The sequence below is a fragment of the Cenococcum geophilum genome (assembly GCF_001692895.1).
Source record: "Cenococcum geophilum 1.58 unplaced genomic scaffold K441scaffold_16, whole genome shotgun sequence".
Lineage (NCBI taxonomy): Eukaryota > Fungi > Ascomycota > Dothideomycetes > Gloniales > Gloniaceae > Cenococcum > Cenococcum geophilum.
In genome coordinates this window covers 2137533-2154031 of record NW_027137574.1, presented here as the reverse complement: position 1 = coordinate 2154031, position 16499 = coordinate 2137533, and positions in this window count along the sequence as shown.

Genomic DNA, 16499 nt, shown 5'->3' with positions numbered 1-16499 from the left:
TCCTTTAGTAATCTAGATATTCCTTTATAATTTTTCTAGCTATCCTCTAGATTCCGTTAATAATATACTCCTCCTAGAGTCTTAACACTAAGCCCGTAGCTTTATTGTGTCCTTAAGTTAGTTCCTTATAGAAGTCTTCCACGAACTACTCTGCTATGCTTTTTAGGATATACTTTGCTTCTTAATTTTTATATATATCCGTCTATAGATCTTCTAGCTATGCTTCTAGAATTCTTTATGCCTAAAAGCTTTTTAGTATTTTATAGACTTTCTCTAGTTCGTTATCTTCTTAAGTTGCTATAATTTTTAGATAATTGTACCTAATTAATCTGTCTATATCTTTTTGTAATAAAGCCCCTAATAGCTTCTCCTCATTTTATAGTTTAGCTTTACGGCTTAAAGTATCTGCCTGCGTATTATCTGTACCTTTGGTATACTAAATTTTAAAATAGTATTCCGTAAGCATCTCTGCCCATCTAACCTGTCTTTAGTTAAGTTCCTTTATTATTAGGAATCCTATTAGGTTCTTATAATCCGTCTTAACTATAAATAGTTTCTCTATGCCTTGTAAGAATGCTCTCTATTTCTTTAATACTGTAACTATACCTAATAACTCTTTATTATAGATGTTATAGTTTAACTCCGGTGGTGTTATCTTCCGACTATAGTATGCCACTAGGTGCCATCTATCTTAATACCTTTATATAAAGCACGCCCCTAGTGCATAGTCTAATATATCCGTCTCTATAACTGTCTCTAGTCCTAGTTAATAGATCTTAAGAACTGGCTCCTAGGTAAACAACTCTTTAACTTTTTTAAAGAGTTCTCTTTGCTTCTCTCCCTATGCCTATAGTTCTTCTTTCTTTATTAACCTCGTAAGTGGCTTAATATTCTTTAACTACTGCGTTATAAACCTTCTATAGTAATTGCAAAACCCTAAGAACGATTTTAACTATATAACGTTCTCTAGTTTCTACTAATTTACTATAGCCTTAATCTTCTTTGGATCTATACTAAGTTAGCCTAGTTTAATAATAAATCTAATGAAATTGGTCTTCCTGGTGAAGAACTCGCATTTTTTAATTGCTACTGGCATCTGTTCTTTTTATAGTCTCTTTAAGACCTATTTAACGTATTCCCCGTGTTCTTCCTTAGTCATTAAGTAGATAATAATATTATTAAGATATACTATAACGAATTCATCTAAGTATTCTCCTAATATATTGTTAATACGCTTTTAGAACGTTGCTGGTGCGTTTATAAGCCCGAATTGCATAACTAATGGTTTATATAGTCCTTCCTTTAACCTAAAGGCTGCTTTCTATTCGTCGCCTTCCTTAATCCTAATCTAATAGTACGCCTATCTTAGATCTATCTTTATAAAGATTTACGTATTGCCTATCCTGTCTTAGATTTCGCTAATTAAGGGTAAAGGATACCTATCCTTTCTGGTAATGCTATTTAACTATCTGTAGTTAATACACAGTCTTAGTTTACTATTCTTCTTTGGTACGAATAGTACTAAATAACCTATTAATAACTGCGATGGTCTAATATATCCCTTTTATAGATTTTCTTAGACAAACTCTTTTAACGCTCTACCCTCTTCTTTAGTAAGCTTATAGATTAGAAAGAACTTTGGACTTATTCCTAGTTCTAACTCTATTTTATAGTCCTATACTATATATTCTAATAGCTTTTTACTTTCCGGTGACTATAGTTTCTTACCGTACTTATAGTATTTCTTTGGTATATAACTTAGTCCTTTTTCTGTTTCTTCGTAGGTTGCTCCTACTTAGTACTATACTAACTTGGCTTGTTGTTGTATCTTACGGCGTTAAGTATCTCTAATATCGACCTAACCTATAATCCAGTCGATCCTTAAATTGTATTCCTGTAACTAAGGCATGCCTAATACTGCCTTATCCTGTCCTAATAGTAGGATATTAAAAGACATCTTGATTTATCTTCCTTTAATAGTTATCTAAATAGGTCCTATTTTAAGATTAATAATCCCTCCTCTATAGGTTATTAGATCTCCTAAAATCGTAACTAATAGGTAAGGTTGCTTTTTTTATTTATAAGGTAGTCCTATTTTCTTAACTGCTACTAGTAAGATGTGGTTTCGCGTTGCTCTACTATCTATTAGCGCTTTAAACTACTAATCTTACTAATTAATCCGTAAATTTAGGTGTTGTCCTTAAATTCCTTTGAGGGTCTAAGGCTCTACTACTAGCTCCCTCTGGTCCTATAGGCCTCTACTTTTCTTAACTATTGGCTGCTTAATCCTAGTGCACTTGGCTTGTTTTTTAGCTAATACCTAGTTTGCTTTTTATCTTTAATATGCCATAAACATGTATTTTCTAGGTATTCCCACCACTATTATCCGTCTAAGCATTCTTCTATAAGGAATCTTCTTAGTTAAAGTACTAAACTTCCTTCCTCTTGGATTTCTATTGGATGCCATCTATATATATATTTAGCATTTTTGTACTATTGCTTGTCCGTTATCCAGTATATCCTTATAAAGTATTTCCAATTCTTTTCTTTTGGATTCTTATATATTTTGTATATATTATCTATATACGCAATTTATAATAATATATAGTGTGCTAGGTACTTTAGGTTAACTCTTAGCTCGTCCTTATCCCTAAGTTTAAACCTTTATTATACTAATCTGAACGTTATAACTTTATTTATAGGTATTAAGATGCGTCTCTCGCTTCTCTAGTCCTCTAAACGTTTCTTTAAATCCTTTAACGTTATAATTAAGGCTCCTTTAATATGCGTTATAGCCTTTTTTATAATTAGGTAGTCCTAGATAACTTTTTTATCTAACCATATATAGAAATCTTCCTACTTATTATTATGCCTTTGCTTATACTACTTTTAGTACAGCTACTGGAGTATATATGGTCTATCCGTAAGGAAATATCTCCTTATTGCTGCGTCGTGATAGCCTTTAATATATTGTTCCTCGAACCTAGTAGAAATCCCTAGATCCTCTTCTTATTCCAGTTTAGTAAGCTACTTAACTCTTAGTGTGCCTACTCTTGGCCTATTAGTAATTCTTTATACTAGTGCTCTGTCCTTTATACGTCCCAATATACTAGATCTTTTATCTAGTTTTTGTTCTTGCTACGCGATAATTCTTTATCTAAATTCTTCTATAGTTTCTTTTGGTTTGTGCCTTACGCTCTAATTCTTAAAGTCGTCTTACTTCTTAATCCTGGTATTAACTTTTTAATCTTTAGTTTAAACACTTTGTTTAACTAGTAAATCCTCTAAGTCTATATATTCGTCTCCTAATCTGATTACTGTTTATGCCGTAGATTCTCTAATCTATAAAGAAGCTCTTTGCCTCTTGTCTGTGGGTGTTCTAATTTATACCCCGAATTCTTAATCCCTTAGGCTCTTTAATCCTAAGCTTGCTTCTAACTTAAGCTTAGCTTTAGCCTTAGTTTAACTAGGCTTACTTAGTGTTCTCATCTCGTCTTAAGAGTCTTGAATCTCACTTATCTTGTCTTGAGAATCTTATGCCTGTAGGAACTTCTGTCCTGAGCTCATTTATATATTTTTGAACTAAGCTACTGCTCTACTTTATCGGTTATCGTCTGTTATAGGTCCTTAAGCTTACCTTATCTCGTTTTAAGAATCTTGGTTATCTCTTATCTTGCTATAAGAATCTTAAGCCTTTGGCCTTTTGCCTTTATTAAGTGCCGAAGTGGTTTGCTATCCTACTTCTCTTGCGTCTCGCAAAGCGATAGACATCATGTTTAGTGGGGTTTCGATCCCTACTAATATTCCCTATTCTATAGTAGAATTATCCTCTGCCTCTAGTATAACATCTCTGAGGTCTGCTTGCTCCTAGTAAGCGGCCCTTATTGCCTTATTGTTACGGAATATTTCGCCTAGGTCGAATTTATCGTCCTTAATGTCCGATCTGTGAACTAGTTCGTTAGTTCCTCTATATCCTATAGGTGCTAGCTCTTATAGCTAATAGCTTACGCCATACTTAGCGTCCTTATAAATTTGGCATGCGTTATTATAATAAAACGTAAAACTTCTAATTAAACATTCTTTTGTTCCTTATAGTATATTATTATCCCTTTATACGTGTATATCGTCTGCTAGTCTTATACCTTTTACTATATAGTGACTCTGCCCACTTCTATAATCTTTAATATAATAACCCTGTTTTCCATAATTTATATAAGCTCCTTCTTTAAACTATTTTTCTTGTTATGGAGTCCGCCTAAATGTCTTTTGCTGTTAAGATCCCTAATTCGGCCTCTGCTCCTTAGACCTTTAATTACTTAATCCTTATCCTTTAGGTTTCCCTAGTTTGCTCTATCTCTTATAGGCTTTTTTAGTACTACTTAGGTCTATTAGCTCTGCGCCGTACCATAATTTCTAACTTAGCTTTTATTGTTGTGTACTTTGCGCCTTATACAACTATAGAACTCTATCCTGGCCTCTCTTAGCCTGTTCCCTTTAGTAGATCTAATTGTTAATCTTAATTACCTAATTTATTAGTTCCTTTAGGGTATCCGTATCTTCCATTAGGATAATTACGTCCTAGACTTTAGCCTTAAGTCCCTGTTTGTATTATGCTATAAGCGCCCTATTATTCCACTCTACTTATATTACTAGTGTCTAGAACTATATTATATACTTAATTGCTGAAGTTCGTTACACGAGGTTCTAGAGTTTTTTTTCCGCTGTAGTTATTTCTTCTAGGTCTCTAAATATCTGTGTAAGTTATTCTACAAATTCTTCCTAATTTAAGAATATAAATTGTACGTCTTAGTTAGTGGTTGTTATTCCGTTTACCTGTATCTCTATAAAGTAAGGTTTAAACTACTTAAGTGCTTTTCCTAATAAGAATAGTCCTGCGTAGGCTATCCAATCCACGGGTATAGGTAACTTTACTCCCTCTTATAAGACCTTAAAGTATATCTGCGTAAGGAATCCTTTAAGCTTTAACCTCTCTCCTATAAATCTCTTAATTAATGGTAGCTCAATCTTTGCTGCTTTTATCCCATTAAGTCTTTCTTCCAACACTATATTATTATCCATTAGCTGGTTAACTATTTCCTATAGCTGTCCGACCGTTATAGGTTGCTGTAAGTCAGTATCTACTATATTGGTATCACCTCCTATCCTTGAAGTAGTTGCTGCCGTTAATAGCATTATGGTGGCTGCTTTTGGTGGCATATTGTTTAACTTCTTATATTAATACTATAACTAGGTAGTGATTATATAACGGAACCTTGTAGCAAGAACTACGATAGGCTTATTATTAGGCTAGGTGTGTAGGAAATGTAAGTATAAAAATTAACAGCGTAATAATAACTGGTGGAGTGGTTGCCTAATAGATTAACTCTAATTATATTCTAAGAATTACTATAAGGAAGGAACTATCTAGGTAGGGACTGAGGGTCCTTAAATACATAACCGTACTCCTAAGAAAGTGGTTACTCTGTCTGCTTTGTCTGCTCTATTCGCTCTGCGATAGATCTTATAGATTATATAGATTATACAGATTATATTACGTGACTCTGCTTACCATTCCTTGTCATATGGTTCCACGGGTTCCATCCTGGACCGTGCTTGTATTAACCAACTAGCTTCTCCCGACTCCTCTCCAAGTAGTCGTAACATTGTACTTAAAGCGTCCGTAATATCTACCCCTGTTATTAAAGCTAGGTCTAGTCCTACGCTCTTTATTATTAGCGTCTCGTTCCTTTTACTTACCTAGATGGTCTCTTTTAGCATTTTTAATCTAAGTAGCTTTAGAGATAAGCTTTTCTTAAAAGGTAGGAATTTCGCCCTTTTCTTATATGGCCTGTTGAATCTTAGGTTATAGCTTAGCGAGTAACTAGTAAAGTTATATAGCGTTATCCTATAGATCTAAGTAGGGTATATTATCTTCTAGTTCTTCTAAGTAGTTTATAAACTGGACTACAGTCTAACTATCCCACTATTTAGCGTTGTGGTATCGCTAGTTATAGTCTATCCCTTAATTAGTAGGGTCTTAGACCTAATTAACCAACCAGGTCCTAAGTTCGCTAAATTTAAGGGGTATAGTAAGTTTCTTCTTATAGCGTATCTATAAACTCTTAACAGTGCTATATAGAAAGGTAGAAGTAATCAGTATCTAATTATACTTATTAGAGTAACGTTTTAGATCTAGCCGAAACTTAGTTTTATATTAACGGATAAAACGATTATAGTTCCGGAGACTATTACTATAGTACTTATTAGGTTCCTTTATACGGAATTTAGGTTTTTCTAATATTACAGTATAGTGTGGCGTTACCCCTTTAAGTCCGCTTCATGTCTAGGGTGTTTATACTTCTCCCAACTATTTTTATAATTATTCTTAGTAATCCTAATATACTTATCTTAATTATATCTCTAACTCTTTTGTTTTTTATAGGGTCTCGCGTAGCGACCGCTTTAATAACTCCCTAGCGGTAATCGTTTCTAAGGGTCTCGCAAGGTTGGACGGACTAGCTATAGCTTCTTTATAGGAAGAGGGAATGCGCTCCTCTGGGAAGACTCTCTAAGCCTTTTGTAGTGGGGGCGTTATTTTAAGGGGTAAGGAGGTATAGCCCGTTATCGTTAATTAATAGCCATACGTTCCTTCCGTAAAGGATTAAGAGCGATTAGAATTATAAGAGGCTAGCCTAACCGGAACGTATGATTATATAATTAACAGTATTACCAGTAAGTAAAAGGTAAGTCAAAGGTAAATAAAAGGTAGAATGAGTTTTTATATATTAAAGGACAAATGCTTCTAACCACTTCTATTTAGAGACTAATTACTAGTTCTTCTCTAGAGGGGAACTAGCTTCCTATATATTCCTTCTAAGACGCTAGTAAAACCTTTCGCCTTTAACCTGTCTAACTATGTCTTCTAGAACATAGATGGGATATAGATAAAACCTCCTACCATCTTATCGGATATGTACCTCTTGGGGGATTCCGTTACAATAATATAGCAAGCTTATAAACCTTAAAGGACGATTTTCTATCTACCCTAAATAAGACGCTAGAACCTTAATTAATTCCTACTAAAGAATCCTTAAGCTCCTTCGCTCCCTCTACCCGTTAACGACTATATTACGAATATATACCTATAGAGGATAACTTATAGGATAAAGACGGCGTAGCCGTTAAGGAAGATAATATTATAAAGGGTAAGTAATTAAAGAGGCTACCTAAATAGTATATAGCTTATTTAACTTACCTTAAGAAGGTAAACAGCTTTAAAGTACTTTAGGTAGCCTTCCACATAAGCCTAAAATATTATAGGAAAATCTATTATAATAAGCTACTACCTCTGCTTAAGAACTGGAAGGAGCTTATAAAACACTAGTATAGGAAAGAGTTCCTTACTACTACTATAAAGGAATATATAGACCTAGACGGTTATAGAAAATTTAAGGTTATAGATAAGACTCTATTAGTTAAAACGGTGCCTATAACCTAAAGATTTACCTATAAAATAAATACTAATGGATATCTAACGAAGTTTAAAGCATAACTCTATATAAGAGGCAATCTATAAGAATTAATCTATAAGGACACCTATATGGCGACTTTGGCAGCTAAGGTCTTTAGGGCTCTTATAGTAGTTATTACAGCATTTAATTTGGATATTTAGCAGGGCGATATTATTAACGCGTTTACAAATAGCTTAATTAATAAAATAGTCTATATTAAGTGTCCTAATGGATTTACTATTAAGGGTAAATGTTTACTTTTATATAGAGCTCTCTACAGACTTTAATAATTGCTATATCTTTAGTATAATAACTTAAGTTAGGAACTAACCAAATTAGGGTTAAAGCCTATTAGTGGAGAGCTATATCTCTACTATAGCAATCAACTAATTATATTTTTCTATATAGACGATATCTATACTATAAGTACTAAGGGGAACTAGTTAAAGCTTCTAAGCTTTAAGAATGCGCTTATAAAGAGATATAAGATAAAGGACTTAGGTAAACTATTCTAGTTTCTAGGAATTTAAGTCTTAAGAGATAGGAGTTAGAAGAAGCTATAGCTCTATTAAGACTCCTATATTAAGAAAATTGCTAATAACTTTTATTTAACTAATATACGCTTAGTTAGTATACCTATAAGTACTAATAAGCTCCTACTAAACCTAGAGGAAGCTTTAAATTAAAACACCTATATTTATTAGAGGATAATTAGCTTACTTTTTTATATGACCTATATTATAAGACCTAATATAATAATAATAATTCATTGCTTAACGTCCGATTCGGATCCCTATTAGGCCCACGCGGACTACTCCTTATTTACATGTGGGGAGAAAACTCTATTTAAGAAAAATGAGAAAACCCCGTAATCCATCTCCCCGCCTTTTGGGACTTGCCTACTTAGCGCCTATAAGTCGCCTATAGTGCTCTACTACCTTACTGTTTAACCTCCTTAGGAACTACTGCTGCCGTAATAAGCCTACGGACGCGCTAGTATTACAAACTATTACTCTACTACTATAGAGTTACTAGGGGGCACCTACTACTTGCCCCCTTGCCTTTTATTACCATTTCCCTTATAACCTGGAACTAGTTTAGCATATTTTAACTAATAAGCCACTGGGTAACCGCCTTAAGGCCTTTTTATATTAAGAGTAGTGTATTATAGTTCTCTATGCTAGCTACTAAGAGCATTATTTCTTAATTAGTGCGTAGGGGGTATAGCAGTATTACGTGTTTTAGTGTCTATCTTAGCTAGCTATATTCGCATCTTAGGCTACCTACTAGGACACCTACCCAGTAAAGCCAATCTTTTAGTCCTATTATTCCTATTCTTAAGAGTGTTGCTATTATATTTTCTGCCTTTATTAGGCCTTCTCGGAGCCCTTAGGTATTTACCCCCCATAGCGTTAACCATACTATAGCTTAGGTTCGTCTTGCTTAAGTTAGCCTCTATACCTTTAACTCCTATTTACCTCTCTAGCGTTAGTCTAACCAGTATTACATTACGGTAGATGGTTTCCCGGCGTTCTTATATATTCTACTTTAGCTCCTTTCTCTATCTTACTATTGTCTTTACTAACCTCTTATACGTCTCCCTTTCTCCTCTATATAGGCCTAGGCCCTAAAGCAGCACTATTCTTCTTCTGCTTTCTTTACCTGTTTCTTTAATATCTCTTCCCTACTTTGGGGTTATTAGTTTGTTCTCCTATAGGGCACCCTAAAATCCCTCTATAGTTTACTTAGGCGTATCTTAATATACTTTATAACATTAGAGTTATGTTTATTTTACGTCCTTTATATTATAGCGGCTTTAATATATAACTATAGGGGGGGAATATTAGATTCCTTCTTAAGCAGTGCTATAGCCGTTCGCTTATACCCGCCTATAATACTTTAAAGGCAGGCTGTTTAGACCTTTTAAAGTAGTTTAAGGAGTAATTTAGGGGGGCCCTTTTTAGTTTCTCTAATGGCCTAAATACTGGATCTATATGTTATGGTTGGCCGGACGACTGCTATATATAGTAGGCGTGACCTCTAGAAGTATAGACCCTATATAAAATTAACAATCCTGGATAAAGCAATAAACTATACTTAGCCTTTATAGGCCGCTTATGCCGCATATACGCTCTACTAAAGCTTACTATCTACCTATACTCCTAATACCCTTAGGCCCTAAACTGGTTAACCCCTAAAGCCTTAAATGCGAATTATATGCTAGAGATCTATAGATTGGTTGCGTTTTCTTATAAAATAGATTAGCTGGTATTTCTCTAGTAAAAATTAGACTCTATAACGTTTTGCCTATTCTATATAAGTGTTATAAGCTTTCTCTAGTGTTCTGCAATTCTTTGTGGCTGTTAGCCCGTATATAATTAGGTTTATATTATTAACAAAGCCTATCCCCTAGGTCGCCCCTTCCTTAAAGAAGTTAAGTAGGTTGCTTATAAAGAAAAGGAAGAGTATAGGCAAGAGGGGTAATCTTTATAGTATTCCTATTATAACTGTAATAGGGGGGCTCTAGTATCCGCTAAAGACTAGTAATATTTCTTTCTGGCCTGTAAACCCTTAAATAAATTATATAATCTATTCTGGAAAGCCCTTTACCCTAAGGATATATAGGAGACGCTTATGGGGTATATTGTTATAGGCACTACTAATATCTAGGCTAAGCATTAATACTATAAAGTCCTTTCGCATCGCCTATGTAGATTTAATGGTGGTAGCGAGTAGCGTAAGTGCTAATAGTGTTAGGCGGTTCTTTCTTGCCCCTATTTAGCTTTGTAGTAGTAGGGCGTGTTCCTCTACCGTATCTGCTATATGTTCCGCTATTACCCTTTCTAAGATCTTACTAAGGGTGTTTTCTAAGGTAATAGGGCGGTAGCTTCCTGGGATTAAGTAATCTACTTTGCCTTCTTTTTATAGGACAACCGTTATTATAGATCTTCTAAGTTATGGGTAGTAGCCTATAGCAAAGTATGCTCTAGCTATATCTGTAAGCCAAGGTACTATAAGTAGCCCATAGGTTTTTAGGGCCTTATTTAGAATCCTATCTAGTTCTAGTACTATATTATTTAAAAGGCGGCTAATAGTTCTAGCCATTTCCTTTATTATTATGTCGCTGTTAACCCGCAGGCAAGTCACCGGTATTTCGCCCGTAATATTACTAAGGTCTACTAGAGCTAGTTAGGGGAAGAACCTTTCTATAAGGATCTTTGCCTTCTTATTATTGTTGTTTATAGCCTATAATTCTCCTACTCTTTATAGGGGTGGTAGGTATAGGTCTTCTACTAGGCGCCCTGCCTTTTTCTTTACCTATTTCGCTATAGCCTAAAGGCCCTTATTATAGGGGAGGCTTAGGTTAGAAGTATACTCGTTTATAAACCGTCTCCAGTTATTCCTTACTTCTTTTTTTAGGGTATTCTTTAGCTGGTTTCTTATGTCTTTATATTATCTCTCGTTTTTAGGGTTATAGCTACTTATATATTTCCTTCTTACTTATTATTAGCTGGTAACTAGAACTGCGCATTATATAGACTATATATGTCGCGCGTAGGGGCCCGGTTTTAAGATCAGGCAGTACTCTTTTAGCCTATTTTTAATCGCTACCTAGATCCTTTCTAGTCTTCGGTTAATTTCCTTAGGGGTAGCTAATAAGCCTTGCTTATTTAGTATTAGGTGGATTTCTTCTAAGTCTTAGAGTTGTTATTTAACTATATTAAGGAAACTATTTATCTTAAGCTTCCTTATTACGTATCTTTTTCTATTTAGTTACGCTTTAGTATCTAGGTCTAGCTATATCTAGATAGGGATATAGTCTAGGGTAAGTGCCCATTCTTCTTTAGGGTTGTACCTTTTAAGTCTCTGGTATAGGCCTTCGTCTATAAATATAAGGTCAATTGTACTTCTAACGGTGCCTTATTGCCATATAATTACTCCTAGGGGGGTAGCTAGCTTAAGGCCCCAGATATCTATAGCTCTTAGTAGGCACTCTAACTATTAATCTATAGCAATATGGATACCCCCCTACCGCGGGTGGTAGAGGTTTATGTCTCCTAGTAGAATAAACTCTATACCTTCAGTTTCTAGTAAGCTTATTACTAATATAATATTCTTTATTTATAGGACCCCTTCGACCCTAGGGTTATATACATTAATAATTTATACCAGTCCCCTATATATTTGGATTATTATAACTATAATATCTAGGTTAATTACCTACGATAACTATAAGGACAGGCTAATAGCCTTGCTAATTATAAAGTATACGCATATAGCTACTTTTGGTTTGTATAGGAGCTAGAATCCTTAGGGGCAGTATATTAATTGTGTAAAGGTATTGTAATACGGTTCTTATATAGTAAGGATATAGTATTTCTCTAGGTCTAGACTGTCTAGTAGGGGCCTTATAAGGCGGTGGTTTATATTACCGTAGTTATACTATATAATAGATAGGTAGTAGACCCCCGATAAGGGTCCTTTAACTCTCCTTTATTCCTCGCTTCTTCTATTTCTACTTTCTCTAAAATATTTAGAGCTTCTGTCTCTTGTGTCTATACCCTAGTTACTACTTATTTTATATAGAGCTTTCTATTCCCATATCTTATATTCCTATTAGCGCTTCTATATTTAAATCTGTTATTATTACTAGTTCTTCCCCTGTTCTTACTAGTCGGCTATATACCCTTTATAGGTTGGCTACAAATGTTATATTTGCCGCATTAAGTCTAATTCTTAATTGTCTTAGTCTTAAGCCTACTGTTACTGTCTATAGGGGTCTTCCTACGGGGCGTTCTCTCCCTTGTGTCCCCTATGACCCTTATATCCCTAATTAGTCTGGTAATATCACGCGGCGTTACTTTTAGCCCGTTAAGGCTTGGGATAGCTAGCCTAGCCCTCTAGTATTAAAGGTAGGAAACGCTAGGAAGGCGCCTATATCCCCCTAGCTTATTACCTGTTATTTCTATTTATATAACCTAGCGTATAGTTATTCCCGTAGCTGTTAAGCCCTTACCTTCCGTCTCCTGTATTTAATGCAGTCTTCTCTCTCCTACGCCTTATATATACTTTAGTAGCAGTTCGCGCATTTTATTTAGTCTTAATTTAAGTAATATCTTATATTATAGGGGCCTATACAGTGGCCGCAGTACACCTATACTGCGCATATAGATTAGGTATGTCCCTATTATATATAGCAATAGCATTATTCTAGGCGTAGTCTGTAGTTATAGAGCCTTATATTATATATAAGGCCATTTATAATTATTCCTTTTTAGATAAGGAGTTTTTNCATTCCTNGTATATNTNTNCTAATAATAAGGNAGCNATNCGTTNGTCNNGNATCTCCCTANNAAGTCTNCNGCGACCCTTATATCCTNTTATTATTCTNATTATATACTTAGTTTNCATTTTCCTATTAAAGCTATTAGATTTAGGTGATTTTAAGTCCTAGTATAAGGCGTTCCGTTTATCTTACTATCTCCTATATAATTACTATATTATCTACTTAGCGTCCCTTTTCTACCCTAAGGCTTATAGAAACCGCTAGGACTTTAACTAGGTAATCCTCGCGGAGTACTTTTATGCCAATACGTTCTCCTAGCCTATCCCCTACCCTTACGGCTTATTCCTTTGCCTATTGGTCCTTTAAGGTAACTCTAATATCTCTACTCTTAAGGTATTAGACTATAATAGCGTTATAAACCTCTTTACGTATCTCTATAAGGACTTCTATTTCTAATTATCCCCTAAGCCCCTCTACTTATTCTGTATTTAGTTATATTATAATTATATACCTAGTTATTAACTTAAGGGGGGTAGGTTCCCTATACTATAAAAGCACAGCTACGGCGGCCTAGGTGCGGTTCGCCGGTAAGGGGGAATTATACTTATTTTTAATTTTACTTAGCCGTTAGAGGATTTAATTAAGGGTTTACTAAAGGGGCGCCTAAGATTTACTGAACTGGCGGAGCCATTCTGCTAGCTGTATTAGTTTATTATAGCTAACGGTTACTCCCCCGCAATTCTAGATACTAGACGCGTCTAATAGGCTTTATATTTTATTAGATGCCTTCTTAATAGAGGTATTTCTGCTTTATGGTGTGGTATTCGCCCGTCTTTATTATAGAGGGCTATTACTAGGCGTAGTTCTAGCGGTCGCGCGCGAGTGCGAGCCACCGTCGTTCGACGTGTGCCTCCCCTGCGATGCATGCATCTCAGGGGGATTCTCTAGGTGTTTTTTAGGGTTCTTTTGGTTGGTTTTAGTCTTTTTGGGCCAGGTGTAGCAAGAGCTCCTAGAGTTGGATCGAGTGTCCGATATATATATATAGAGGGATAATAGTGCACTATAGACCTCTTATATAAAGAAGTAAGGTGTAAGGCAGTATTGCTAGGGTGTACGGTAGGGAGCAGGTAAGCCGAGCATGAGTTACATCTAAGACCTAATATAGTAAAAGCTTTAAGTAAGCTATCGGAATTCCTATAAAATCCCTTACCCCTATATAACGCCGCAGCTTATTAAGTAATCGCCTACCTATATTAAATAAGGATGCTTATAATTAAATATTTAGAATATAATATAGGGAGTTAAGTCTTTACGGGAGTAAGCGACGTAGTATTTAGAGATAACTTAATAAGTAGACGTAGTACGAAAGGATATTTATTTACCCTATTTAGGGGACTAATTAACTAGCGCTCTACTAAGCAGACGTTAGTAATAAAGTTAAGTACTAAGGTAGAGCTTATAGCTCTGTTATATATAGGAACGGAATTAATCTAGTAGAGTTACTTCTTTAAAGAAATTGGATTAACCTTAGATAATAGGCAAATAATTAACTATAACAATCTATAGACGATTTAACTACTTATAAAGGACGGACCAGAGCTATCTATAAAGCTCCAACACGTCGATATACACTACTACTGGTTACGTTAAGAAGTACGTAACAATCGAATTAAGATTAATTGGACGCCTACTGTAGCAATGGTAGCAGACGGCTTAATAAAAGCTCTGCCAAGGCAGAAGCACGAGACATTTATTTATTAATTAAATTTGGTTAATATTAAGGACAGGATCTAAATTGACTAAGGCAAGTAAGAAGATATGGGGTATTTTTGACTTAACACTATACCAAGACCCGTGATATAGCTTTGACCTATGAGGGCTTAAAGCTGGGGGGGTGTGTCGATTCAGGTTGAATTTAGCCTATTACCCTATCCTTGTTCTCATCTCGGGTGTACTACTACCCCCGTTTCAGTTACATACCCCCCCTCCCTTTCCTATTTCAGACACCTACCTCATGTATAAATAGCTTCTTTTCTTCATAGTTGAATAGACAGAGTCCTCATTCTTTACTTACTCATCGGTGCACGGACTACCGATCGACACATTGGAGTAAACGCCACATGAGAACGCCGGGCCTGTATGCAAGAAATTTGCAACACTAGAAACGGTGTTGTGGCAACAGCCTCAAAAATGAAGACTCAACAGGCAAATCACTTTCCCAGTTGACTGTAATACTACTTGTAACTCTTCCTAAATTAAGAGCAAGAGATGGAGAAGTTCAAAATCACGTGACGATAGGCAGTCATAAATTAGACGCTCCGTAGTAGAATTTAAGCTGAACTCGTCTTGCTTGGTTACGGGGCAGGCACGGCAGAAAATTGCTTATATATGCTCCCTATATTTTTAAAATTCTATAATAAAGCGTCTGGGAGCTCATAGGTGTCGCTTTAATAGTAACTAAAGGTTTTAAGAATTAATCTTTTTCCTTTTTATAATTATATTTTTTAAGTAATTTAGTATTTAAACTTAATAAGTATATGTTAGGTGCTATAGTTTATTTAGTGTAAGTTTTTGTAACGTGGCGTATTTGAACACTACCTGAGATCTTAAGAGCACTCTCCGAGGCTCGGATGAGGAGGGAAGGGCTAAGCCCGAGGAGCTTATAAGGAGGTGCCAAGGCTTAGCTCAGCCCCACTAGCCATTGAGGCCATGCAACACAGGATAGTAAGGTAAATGCGATATTTCGTGCTCTCTTCATTTCTACTCTCGAGGTGCAAAATCAGCAACTTGTGTGTTGCGTCCCCTTTTTGTAAGACTTCTGTTGTTCTCATACGCTAATTAGATGCCCTTTCACCGCCTCCTCAACGTTTAGGACGAGTTCTTCAATATAGGGCAAGGACTCTGGGATGGATAAGGCTTCGAAAGGCTTCGAAAGGCCGACCGATACCGGGAAATCGGCACCGCTATCGTGGGATCATGGTTCAGCATGCGATGGTCATACCTCAGAGATTTACTCTGTTTCCGACCTTCCTTTAGGCAGCAACGAAAGCTCTTACCACGGTTCACTACTGTATAACGCTCTACAGCTCCCGGGAAGTTTCCCGGAAGTACCTCAACTCGTGCCTCAGCCATTGCAGCATTTTACACCTGCTGATAACTTTAGGCCAAGCCCAGATATGGACATCCATGGCCACAATGGCTCCTCCAAGCGCAAGCGTCCCATGAGCGTCTCGTGTGTGCTCTGTGAGCAACGAAAGATCAAATGTGATCGTGGACAACCAAGCTGCGGATACTGCGTCAGACTTGGTCATATGTGCGAATACAAAGAGCGAAAGAAGCTAGGCTTGAGGGCTGGCTATGGCCGCGAGCTCGAGAGTGGGGGACATAATGCCCAGGACAATCCAGCAGGCAGCCAAGACATTATGTCGAACATTGAATTTGCTCCTCCAGAGACCACAATCCACTTTGCGCGTCCCGCTTCTCCGCCACCACAGGCACCACAAGTCTCTGTATTTAGATCTTTTTTAGCGAGGCCCGCGGCCTTCACTGGCCCAGCATCGAATGCCTGGAAGAAACCTCATCTTGACACGAAACCTACTGCGCAGTACCCAGCTCTCGCAAGTATAGATTGGAGCTCTACACCCAGCGTTAATATTAGCGGCAAATTCGAGACTACCCCCGATTCTTTCGATTTTGGTTAC